The following is an 11,258-nucleotide window of genomic DNA, read 5'->3' as shown; positions in this document are numbered from 1 at the left end:
AGTGACTTAGGTACAGACATTTTTTAGATTCTTACGACTTATTCTATTGTTTGCACGATTGTGTGTTTTTAGTAGAAGAAAATAATTTTTGGGTTATAAAAGTTTCGTCTACAAGACTTTCGTTAAAATTAAAATCTGGTGTGTATATATGCACTGCAGATTCTATTGAAAAGTTAATTTTTTTTATTCCATTATTAATATCTAATATCATAACAACTAAGAATACCTATAAGAAAAAATCTATCCGAAAATCGTTAATATATTTCTAAGATATACACATTACACATATAATATCACGTATGTTGCAGCTCACATTCGTTTTTCTAATACGATACAAATTGCTTAAGAATACATTTATATCATATTATGTATATATTTCAAATCACAACGCGTCTTCACAATAAAACGAGTGGTCTAACCAGCCTGACCCGCTTTTTTAGTATCATATCAATGGTTTACGGTCATCTAACGTGTTACCAAACGGTACCTATATAAAAACACATTGAATTTATTTTGCCATTAATGTACAACATACCCGTGTATAAGGATCATTTCATCACTGCAGGGATACGTGTCCAATCACTCGGATTTCCGGTTAACTGCCTGCTTTGTCCTGGAAAACATTTTCACCAATCACGTTGAAGGATGCTCTTATATACGTAGGTCTCCCGAAAATACTACACAAATATTAAGGTACAAATCCTAAAATAATAAAAAATAAATAAATACAATATAAGAACAAATAAATAATGTAGAAAACAAAATACCTCATTACCCAAAAAAATTATTGGAAAATTATTCCATCCCATGATGTATCTTTATAATAAAAATGTTATTTGTAACACCACCTAAAAATATGATATTATAAATACGAGTATTGAATGACCTCACTACGACTATTAAGGAGCTAAATTTAAGCAATTTTTAATCAGGCTTTAGCCGTCCGGGATCCATGCATTAGTTGTAAATTATTATTAGTGTGAGTGAAATTCAATGCATTTAACACTCATAATATGCGCACACATAATATGTGATATGTCAATAATCGATAACAATGTAAAATTTACTGAACGAATTTTTTGACAACTTTCTTAATGTTTTGACAAAAATAGTTAGCTAACATTAACCGATTTCGACTCTGAAAAAAATTTTAATCCAGTAGAAAAATTCAAAAATTTCAGTAGATGGCATGAAACATTTCCGTTTTCATTATAATTATTACGGTATGAACAGATTCATAATATTGTTAATGTTCCATATGTTCTACGGAAAATTTTCTGTCGAGTTCAAATTTTTGTTCAAAATAAAAATCAGACAACATAAACTGACTTTAAATTTGTCTAACTAAAGGTTTTTTGAGCTAAAATTGACGGTAGTAGCGGGTCCCACTAATGAGCTATACAAATATTACGGTTTATGACAGATTGAATAGTCATTTAGGAGTTGTGCACATAAGGTTTTTGGACAAAATTTCAAAAATTGCGATTTTGTATGAATAATTTTATGCATTTTAACTCGTATTTTAAGCAGATAATACCTTATTTATTGTAACTGATAAGTGTGCGATTTTATGAAATTGATATATTTCTTTTTCGAGAGTAGAAAATATTAGATTTAATTGACGGCAAAATAAAACAATCACTCAATAATTGCAATTTTAATTTATTTTTAAAATATACAATTCGAATCAAAATCAACGAGTTTACGTATTTAAAATGATTCATTAATTTTACGTTATCAAACATTAATTGACAATTTACAAGGGTCATATAAAAAAAAAATACAGTAATATAATATAAGAAATATTTTTGAATTTAAAATTGTATATGATTACTGATTACTTCATACTTATAAAAATGTCGTCTGTCGATGTCAAAATATCCTAAGAAACCTATTTAAAGGTCTGTTATAATAATTATTAATCGTTAATAGTTTAACATAAAATTCTTTATCGTTTAAATAATCCGTGAGGAAAATATTGATATTTACCTTGTAATTTAAAGTAAACTTTTAAAATACGTGGAAAAGGCTGCTGTTCCTATTACCATAACGTCATGGATAGTCGCGCAAAAATACGCGATATTCTCTGTTTTTTTTTTTACAGTCATGGTTAATCAGTAAATTTTCGCATTTTGAATCCGATTTGATGGCCTTAATTTTAAAGCCCTTTCATTTTAAACAACATAATAAGAACGAACTAAAAATAAAATACACTGCAAAAATGTCCGATAATTATCGTGAATTTTTCATGGTGTACACAGAGACAAAGGAGTTTAATGATTTTTATAGGAACTGCGCATAGCTTGCCGGTTCGTCATTATAATATAATATAATACGAAAAGGTATTCCGCGTATTCGGTTTAAATTATAATAAAATTAGGTAGTAGTTAGTTAGTTGAAACCAAATTTGATGATGAATTATATTGGACATATTTTGCAATGTTAGGTTAATTATTATTAACATCTATATATTTTACTATAATATGACGTTATAATACCGAGTGCTTGTAGTCTCAAATGCCACTTGCTCTGTTTGAAACTATGCACTACCCTTAGACTTTAAATTGTCAACTATCAAAAACTGTATAAAGGAACTATCAGCAATCTTCTTCAACCAATTACAAAAAGCAAGTGACCCACAACATTTTAATCTGTATGATCGTCCGGCCGTCCAAATAGTTGCAGATTTCAATTTGGTCGTCTCCGCGACGTCTTAAATTACTAATTAACTTTCTATCATGTAGATAATATTTATTTTGTATAATATTGTTAAATGTTTTGTGATGTAAAAGATTGTTAATCTATTGTACATTTTAAATCCTGTTTCTTATTTAATTATCATAATATTGTGATCTTATGTACAAAAATGTCAACAAGTTTAAATGATAAACACCAGTAAAACTTTAAAAAACAAAAAATAAAATACCGAGTGCATGCAATATAAAAATATAGGTAATAATGTTTTGCTTTTTTTATCATCGTTTTTGTTAACATCGACGACAATGGCGTTTTGCTTTTTATTGCCGTCAATACTGATGGTGCGAATAATATAAGGTGACTGTTATTAAAATAATTATTATTTTATCAAAGTCTCGAGGTGTGCAGTACTGCAGTCGTACTACCTGTATTTTTATATATTTACGCAGCTATATAGCTACTTACTGCAGATAGCAGGTCCCGAGACTCGACAATGGTTATTTCCAACAGCTGATCAAGTAAAACCTTCTGGACGCGATACAGTCGTATACACTCACATGCGTACATATATATAACACAATATAGTTTACCGTTTATCGCCCGAGTCACGTAATCGTTTCCGCCGTCGACTGCAATTATTATTTCCGCCGCACGTTTTACCTGTATAGTTTATACCCCTCGTACAGCTTATACCAAAATTATACGTACAGCGACGAAGTGCCATAATACAATATTACACGATACAATAAAATAATATATACAATTATAATAATAAAATAATAATGTCCGCCAAGTTAGAGGGTATCCACACTGGTGGACCTCCCTCCTCACGCCATTCATATTATACCTACCTTTTCTTTGTTATCATATTTACTTATTGTATGTATATAAATTACAGATTGTAAATATTCTACTTTATCTAATAAAAAAAAAAAATAATAATAATAATGTGACTATGATGGGTGGACGGTGGTTGGAAAAAAAACGACAACAACAATAAATTCGCTAAACTAGTTTTGGCATGACACGGGGATGATGTACAAGTGTATGACATAATACACTACATTAATTTATATACCTATATGTGAGTGTACGTGGGAACGAAGAAAAATAAATGAAAGAATAAAAACCGCCTTGCGCTCAGACGACAGACACATGCGGCTGCGACGTGTGTAAATTATATTATTAATATGCATTTTATGATAATATGGACGTTTTATATAATATACAGGGTGATTTCACGTTCACCCCTTTGACCTATATTAATAATGCATGTCTTATTAGAATTCTAAGATACTCAAAGATAATATTATTATGATATCAGGTTAATGTGATTGTTATACCGTTTGTAAGAGCAAGGTGTCTTGTGTGTATATCGATATCATCAAAACCACGCTTACAATCTAAAAACACATTTAAAAAAAGCGAGTAAGTCGTGGATTACAAGTGGGTTACATGTAATGGATGGAATTAAATTTGAATCCAATGATATTATATCATTGTATACAAAAAACGATTATGAGCAGAGACGGTTTATCTGTCTAGGGACTAGGATATTATATTATAGATGATTAAAAAATTTTCAAATCTTAGATTGGAAAAAAATTTTTTTTTATAAATTTCTAGCTTAAAATAATTTGCGAATTGTTGTGATTTTTACGTATCTTGTCAAAATTCAAACTTTGAATGCTTATAAAAAATTGTGACAGTGAACTTCTTTTATTTTTCAACTGCTATTGTAGCAATATGTCAGGAGTCTTATATTAAATTTTCACGCTTTTCTACCCAACAAATAAATTTTTATCGATATTAATTTTAAAAAAAACTAATAATGATCAAAAATTGCTTATGCCTATAAATAGTTCAATTTAAGTCGAATTTTTTTGAAAATTGCATGTATCTATGGTCATTTGTTTTAAAGTGACATCAAAAACCAAAATTGATTTTGTCGAAAACTGATTGTGCGTAAAAATTCCCATTTTTTCCTTAATTTTTAGTTTGTGTATTCCGATTATTTAGATATTGAGAATTTTTTACTTTTGACCCCCCAAAGTACTAATTAGATTCACTTTCTGATCTAACAAGGTGGTACTGAAGTCGAAAATCGAATCATTTTTACTGCTCCAAAACGTGATATACAGACACAAAGAATAAATAAAAATAAAACACACATCATGGTAAAATCAATACATTCCTCGCTCCGCTCAGAATCTAAAACACAGTTTCTATTCACTCCCATTCCTTAAAACAAAGGCTGTACATTTCAATATGATATATACTTAGATAATTTATTTTGTATTTCGTTTTCGTATACCTATACGCGTTGGCCACGTATTATACAATCGAAGTATTTTCAAATGACAAATATAATAATTATATACAAAATAGTAAATCAGAACACAAAAGAACGGAGCAGAATAGCTTTTTGAAACCAGTTCACGGGTAATACAGCACAGTTATTTATAATTCCATAACTAATCTCCTTTTCTGCAATAGTTCACTAAGAATGGATTTAAACTTGCGGAGAGAGGTATAAATTTTATTAAGGTTATAAATCACAACAATTTTATGAATTTTCAACTTCATAATCCCATGCAAATTTTCGTGATTTTGACGAATTTCGTAAACATTTGAACTTAAAATGCTTATAAACAAAAATTGTGACTAACGATTTTTTTTTTTTTTACTACGATAAGTACACCTTAAAATAAAAATTTTACTCCAAAACATGATGACAGGCACAAAAATAAAAATAATCATACATCATTGTAAAATCAATACATTCCTCTGCACTGCGTTCAGAATCTAAAATAACGAATATTATACGAAACTCATCAGAAAATAATATAACTAAATTCTTTATAACATCAGATATTGTCTAAAAGCAAAAAAAACAACGTAAAACTGTAAATGCCATAAGAGTGAAAATTAACGACATTATAAATATACATATATGTATAGCCATATAAATAGGAATACGTGAAACCATAAATATTTATTAATTAACCGTTAAATATTTTAGAAGGTCAATATACCTACTGCAATCTACCCTTCATAGTAGTTTATACTTAAATGCTGTAGTGTTAAACCACATTAAACCACGTTAAATATTTGTATTTTAATATTATCTATGATATTTATTATGCACATACACAATGATCAAAACAAGCACGCTCACTCCCATTTATAATTTAATAATACATTTATCGCAATTCTGATTTTTGGAATTTTTAATTCCACTCAATGAATAGGTAATGACTATATTTCCAGATGATTAGGTACTTAAATTGTGTATTCTATTTGATCAGTGTCCCATGGCGATGCAAATTTTTTTTAAATAAAAATACCACCCTTTTTTAAATTGTCAAGCACATGATTTTTTTTTAACGTATTTACGTATTGACGCATCTAAATCGAAATTTTAACAAGTAGTTTCTGAGTTATTAAACTTTACGTGTCTGCTGATGATAATAATCTTTGATAATAGTCAAATACACAAAATAGATGTAATATTTAGAGATAATTTTCACAAACATAAAATGCAAATAAATTAATAATTAATGATTGAAAAAAAAGTTATTCAATAAAAAAATTTATGTGAAACGCAAATGTTCTTGTTCTAAAATTGATTACCCTAGAACAAGGCCTTTAGATATTATATTAATTTCATATTTCCAACTAATTTTTTTCAAGTATCAGGTTAAACTTCACTGGATAAAGTGCGTCCCTTTATACTATAGTCTAATGGTTTCTCCTCCGAGTGTTATGTTGAGCTTTATATATTTTATATGCTAGCTTAAACGAAGTTTATTAATTTCGTATATTAGTTATGATTTTATAATTATATTTTTTTAGGCAAGTGCCCTACTTGTTTAAAGTTTATACAGTTAAATATTTTTTGGGTAAGTTTTATTGGGTTTTTTTAAAATTAACTTTATAAATCAATTTTTTAGTAGGTATATATTATCATCTTCGTATATATATATATATATACACGAATAGATATATATATAAGTAAAATAATAATGTTTTCGGTGAAATGTATGTACGCCAATTGTCTTTATTATGTACTCGTGAGAAATACGGGCTGGGAAATTACCAAGAATAATCTTCAAAGAGCTATATAAACGGATGTTAAATAGAACTTCGAAAACTTTCTGGAAAAATTTTCTGCAGGACTTATACGACGTATTTTACAACTCAAAATGTTTTTTACATTAATTTTCTTATTTGACGTGACTTGTTGTTCAAACACAGATAACTTTGATTTTCTATTCGGCGCAGCTTTGAAACTATTCATTCTTATTTAATTACCACTTAGAATCTATATTTTTTTTTCTAGTTAATTATAATAATATATTATAGTTTTATTGTTTAATGAATCTAAAAAATAAAAATTATATGCTGCCTAAAAATCGGATAATTGTTTGTTTTCCGAAGTCTATTTAAATTCATCAATATTTTAATAATATAGTTGATATTAGTTTTGATTATTTAAATAATAACTTATAGTATCTGTTATACATGGAAGTATTTGAATTAATAATAATGATAAGTCATATGTACAGGAATTTAGAAACGAAAAGTGTATGATAATTTAAATACGAATCTGTTTGAAGAGTCTATTGTATTTAAATCCGTCGTATTGGGTAAGAAATTATAGTTAAGTACGCTATTCAAATGGTATAGATTATAATATATACCTACAATATTGATCCAGTGTCATTTGTATTCGAGTTGAACAATTTAATAATAATAAAAAAAAACTTTCAAGAAAATAAATGTTTCATTAAAACCGCATGTTGTTATGCGCTACGTACCTATACTATATAATTGAACAGTTTATACGAATACATATTTTAAACAGTAATTATACTATCAATTGTAGGTACTACGATTCGGGCGATTATTATAACGATTATACTTCCGCTCTCTATTTTCATAATTTAGTCGAAACAGAGAAATGCTCAAAGATATAAAATATAATTCAATCACGAGCGACATATTTTATACAATCATATCGTTTCCAGCGTAAAGCGTGAGAGTCAAATCGAAAATCGTAAAATAATAATAATAATAATTTAATAATTTTTCGATTATTGGAAAACCCGTTTCGAGGGGCTTTTCGTAGTCCGCGTAGTTAAGTTTCGTTTGTCAGACACACACGCATAGTGCATATACATATATATATATATATATATATATATTATAGTGTCAGCGTCATGGTCTATAGTCGATAAGTGTATGGCTGGGCGATGATCGTCGTTGCCGTCGTCGGAGGGGTGATGTCCTGTTGTAGCACTCGCACATATTCGCGGCATGACCCTCGGGCTGACGACTACGATGACGACTCCGATAACACACCACGCGTGCATGTATATATATATATATATATATTATAGTTTCGTTGTTCCGACGACAAAATCCCTTATTTTTACCGTTTGTCCTTTTTTCTTCTCCCTCATCGTCCCCTTTTAGCACATTATATTATACACGATATAATATAATATAATAATATGGTGTGTGTGTGTGTGTGTATATTATAGACTATAGTTGTAGAGGGGGTATAGAGTTGTGCACGGAGAGCAGTGTTGCACGCGCGTGGTCTTTCTTGTGATGTTCCGACCGGCTTAAATGGGCTTTTTCTCTTTCTCGCACACTATGCGGAAGCCTTTCGCCGCCGAACAACAATGGGTTTAACATATATATATATATATAATGCTACAAAGAGACCGCGGGGAGTGGTTCCTTGTTAAAACTCATATTATGTACGTGCGCATGCAAACGCCAAACGTGTATATATACGCATATACATACAAATGTTCTTCATTAACTTTTCCCTATATAAGCCTTCTTTTGTGTGATATGTATGTGTGTGTGTATGTGTATGTGTATGTATATGTGTATGTGTATGTGTATGTGTATGTGTATGTGTATGTGTATGTGTATGTGTATGTGTATGTGTATGTGTATGTGTATGTGTATGTGTATGTGTATGTGTATGTGTATGTGTATGTGTATGTGTATGTGTATGTGTATGTGTATGTGTATGTATATGTGTATGTGTGCCCACACCAAACTATTATTGCTGCATAATTATTATTGTGTGCAGTGCTCTCCTCGCCATCACTGACGAAAGGGTTATTACTTGTATAATAATAATAATAATAATAGTACGATGGCCATCACGGAAAAAGTGTTATACGCGGCGACGGTGGCTTTGAGACTAAAAGGGACTATACGGATACGTGACCGAGGGAGGGATGAATTAATGAAAACGATTTTATTCGTGCTTGACCCGATGTGCTTGCGGTAGATGTGTGTCATTGTATTATAATAGTCATCAAGGCCACCGCTTCAGAGGATTTCGTACACAATTAATATATGATTCTCTCATTCAAAACGAAAAAGTTAAAACTGATCTTTTTTAAGTCTCTAAACTATGATTAGGTATTTATGAAACTAATATTGTTTAATTGATTTTGTGGACGGTTACTATACTATTACAGATTAAACGAAATTTAAGGATTTTAAGGATAAATTAAACATACCCAGGAAGGGGAGGTTAAGGCCCATTTACTATCATTAACCATCTTATTTGTTTTTTTGATACTATACCTCCACTATACCTCCACTATTAATTCAATGTATTATTAATTATAACATCCACCTCACCTATTGGAATTTACTGGGCGGAATTCCACTGTTACAGACAAATGTTAAAAAGGTTTATCTCACATTATTATGTTATTCGTATATATTCATATTATAAAATGTAGGATGAATCGTTGATACTTGTAGAATTGAAACCAATTTGCAAATATATTTTTCACTTTTTAATCGTTTCCAAGACGAGATCTGTATTTACTATGAAACGAGATATAATATAATATAAGGAATTTAAATAATTTAATAATAATGTATTTAGTATTATTTCAACTCAATTGCAGCATTGTTTATTATTAATACTAAAATATAAAAAAAAAATTGTATTTAGATCGAAGTAAAGACGAATTATTGAGAAAAAAGAAAATAACTGTAAAATATTAAAATGAACTAAATGCAATGAAAGTCAAAACATTTTTTTTTCTCAGAATTGCATTAATATTTTAGTTTGGAGGGAGGACCTTTGAAGGAAAATAAAATATATCAACTCGTGAATTCACATTGTGTATTAATTTGTTTATAAAATTCATGAATTTGATTTTGTTATACATATACGCAAGAGATAAAATATTTGGGGAACAATAAACTGCAACTTGAACATTTTGAAAAATTTTTTATCTTTGATATAGGAGATACCTTATATAATATACCTCATACATAACGTAATATATGTATTATTATTGATCTGAAAGTGGATCTTTTTCGCAACCCTATTATGATTTTATGTTTGTACAACGAGGATCAAAATATTGACAAATATATCGTTTTTATGTAATCCTGTGAAGATATTTAATATGACTGTAAGGTTTTAAATATTTAATTAATCTATTTCAAAAAGTAACACTTTTATCATATTATTGATTTTTTAATCCATATATATGTAAAAGAACAGGCTTTTTTTATGTTCCCATTTTGTGACAACGCTATTTAACTTTTTTACAATTTATTTTCATAGAGTTTTCCAAGTACGTTCCCGAGTGTCACCACATCGCCCAATTTTTCATTTTTTGTCTAAGTAGAGGGAGATAGGAATTGTATTTGTATTAGTTGCGCCATCTTTCGACCAAAAATATACTAAACCTACACTATTATTATAAAGAGGTCAAGTTTGTGAGGTTGTAAAAGGTAATCTCTGAATCTACTCAACCGATTTTTAAAATTATTTTATTAACAGAAAGTCACATTATTTGTGAGTGTTACAGTGGTTAAAAGGGATAAAAGGGTTAAAAGGGGTGAATATGAAAAAACCGCCTAGCTGGAACCACTGAAGTTATGAGTCAGAAATTTGGTCAGTAAGTTTAATTTATAATGCTGAAAACTCCTAAGAAAATATCTTATATATATATATACAAATATAGTATATTTAACTGTTATTTATCTATATATATATATATATATATATATAAAAATATACTGCTAGCATAACCATAGGTAACCAATTCAACACACAGTTTGACTAGTTTGAGACATAATATAAGGGGTAGGATTTTTAACGGGCTATGAAGTACACGGGTTCAACTTTCAACTAGTAGCAATGTATAATAATATCCTAGGTATAAGCTATAAATACATATAACTATCCTACTAACGAAACGGAGTTATTATCTCATATTTCTATTTTGAAGCTATAACAAACATTGACAATATATATAACCATATAAATTGTACAGCATATATAATACGAGTTGTAAACAAGTTGTATATTATTATTACACACATTTATAATAAATGCGACTAAACTAATATTTATATGTACACAATGTACAACAGATAAGTATTCAACATTGTTATTTATTAGAAGTAATAATAATATATGGGGTGATATTGATTACTAATTCTACACTTTATCATCTTTTTTTTTTACGGAGTAGAGTTTATTGATTATTTACAATCTA

At 28.8% G+C, this 11,258-nt stretch overlaps 1 long non-coding RNA gene across 1 annotated transcript in view; it reads right to left on the bottom strand.

Annotated features, from left to right (window-relative positions):
* Positions 1 to 552: 552 nt before the first annotated feature.
* LOC149055678 (uncharacterized) overlaps positions 553 to 11,258 on the bottom strand; it is a 91,358-nt gene continuing 80,652 nt past the window's right edge. The window contains exons 2-3 of the long non-coding RNA XR_016191339.1: positions 776 to 848; positions 553 to 702 (exon numbers count right to left, since the gene is read on the bottom strand). This is a non-coding gene — a long non-coding RNA (uncharacterized LOC149055678). The remainder of the gene's footprint in view (positions 703 to 775; positions 849 to 11,258) is intronic.

The sequence above is a fragment of the Diuraphis noxia genome, unplaced genomic scaffold (genome assembly GCF_037042655.1).
Source record: "Diuraphis noxia isolate RWA-SAM2 unplaced genomic scaffold, SU_Dnox_SAM2 contig0004, whole genome shotgun sequence".
Lineage (NCBI taxonomy): Eukaryota > Metazoa > Arthropoda > Insecta > Hemiptera > Aphididae > Diuraphis > Diuraphis noxia.
This window is presented reverse-complemented; position numbering and strand designations above follow the sequence as displayed.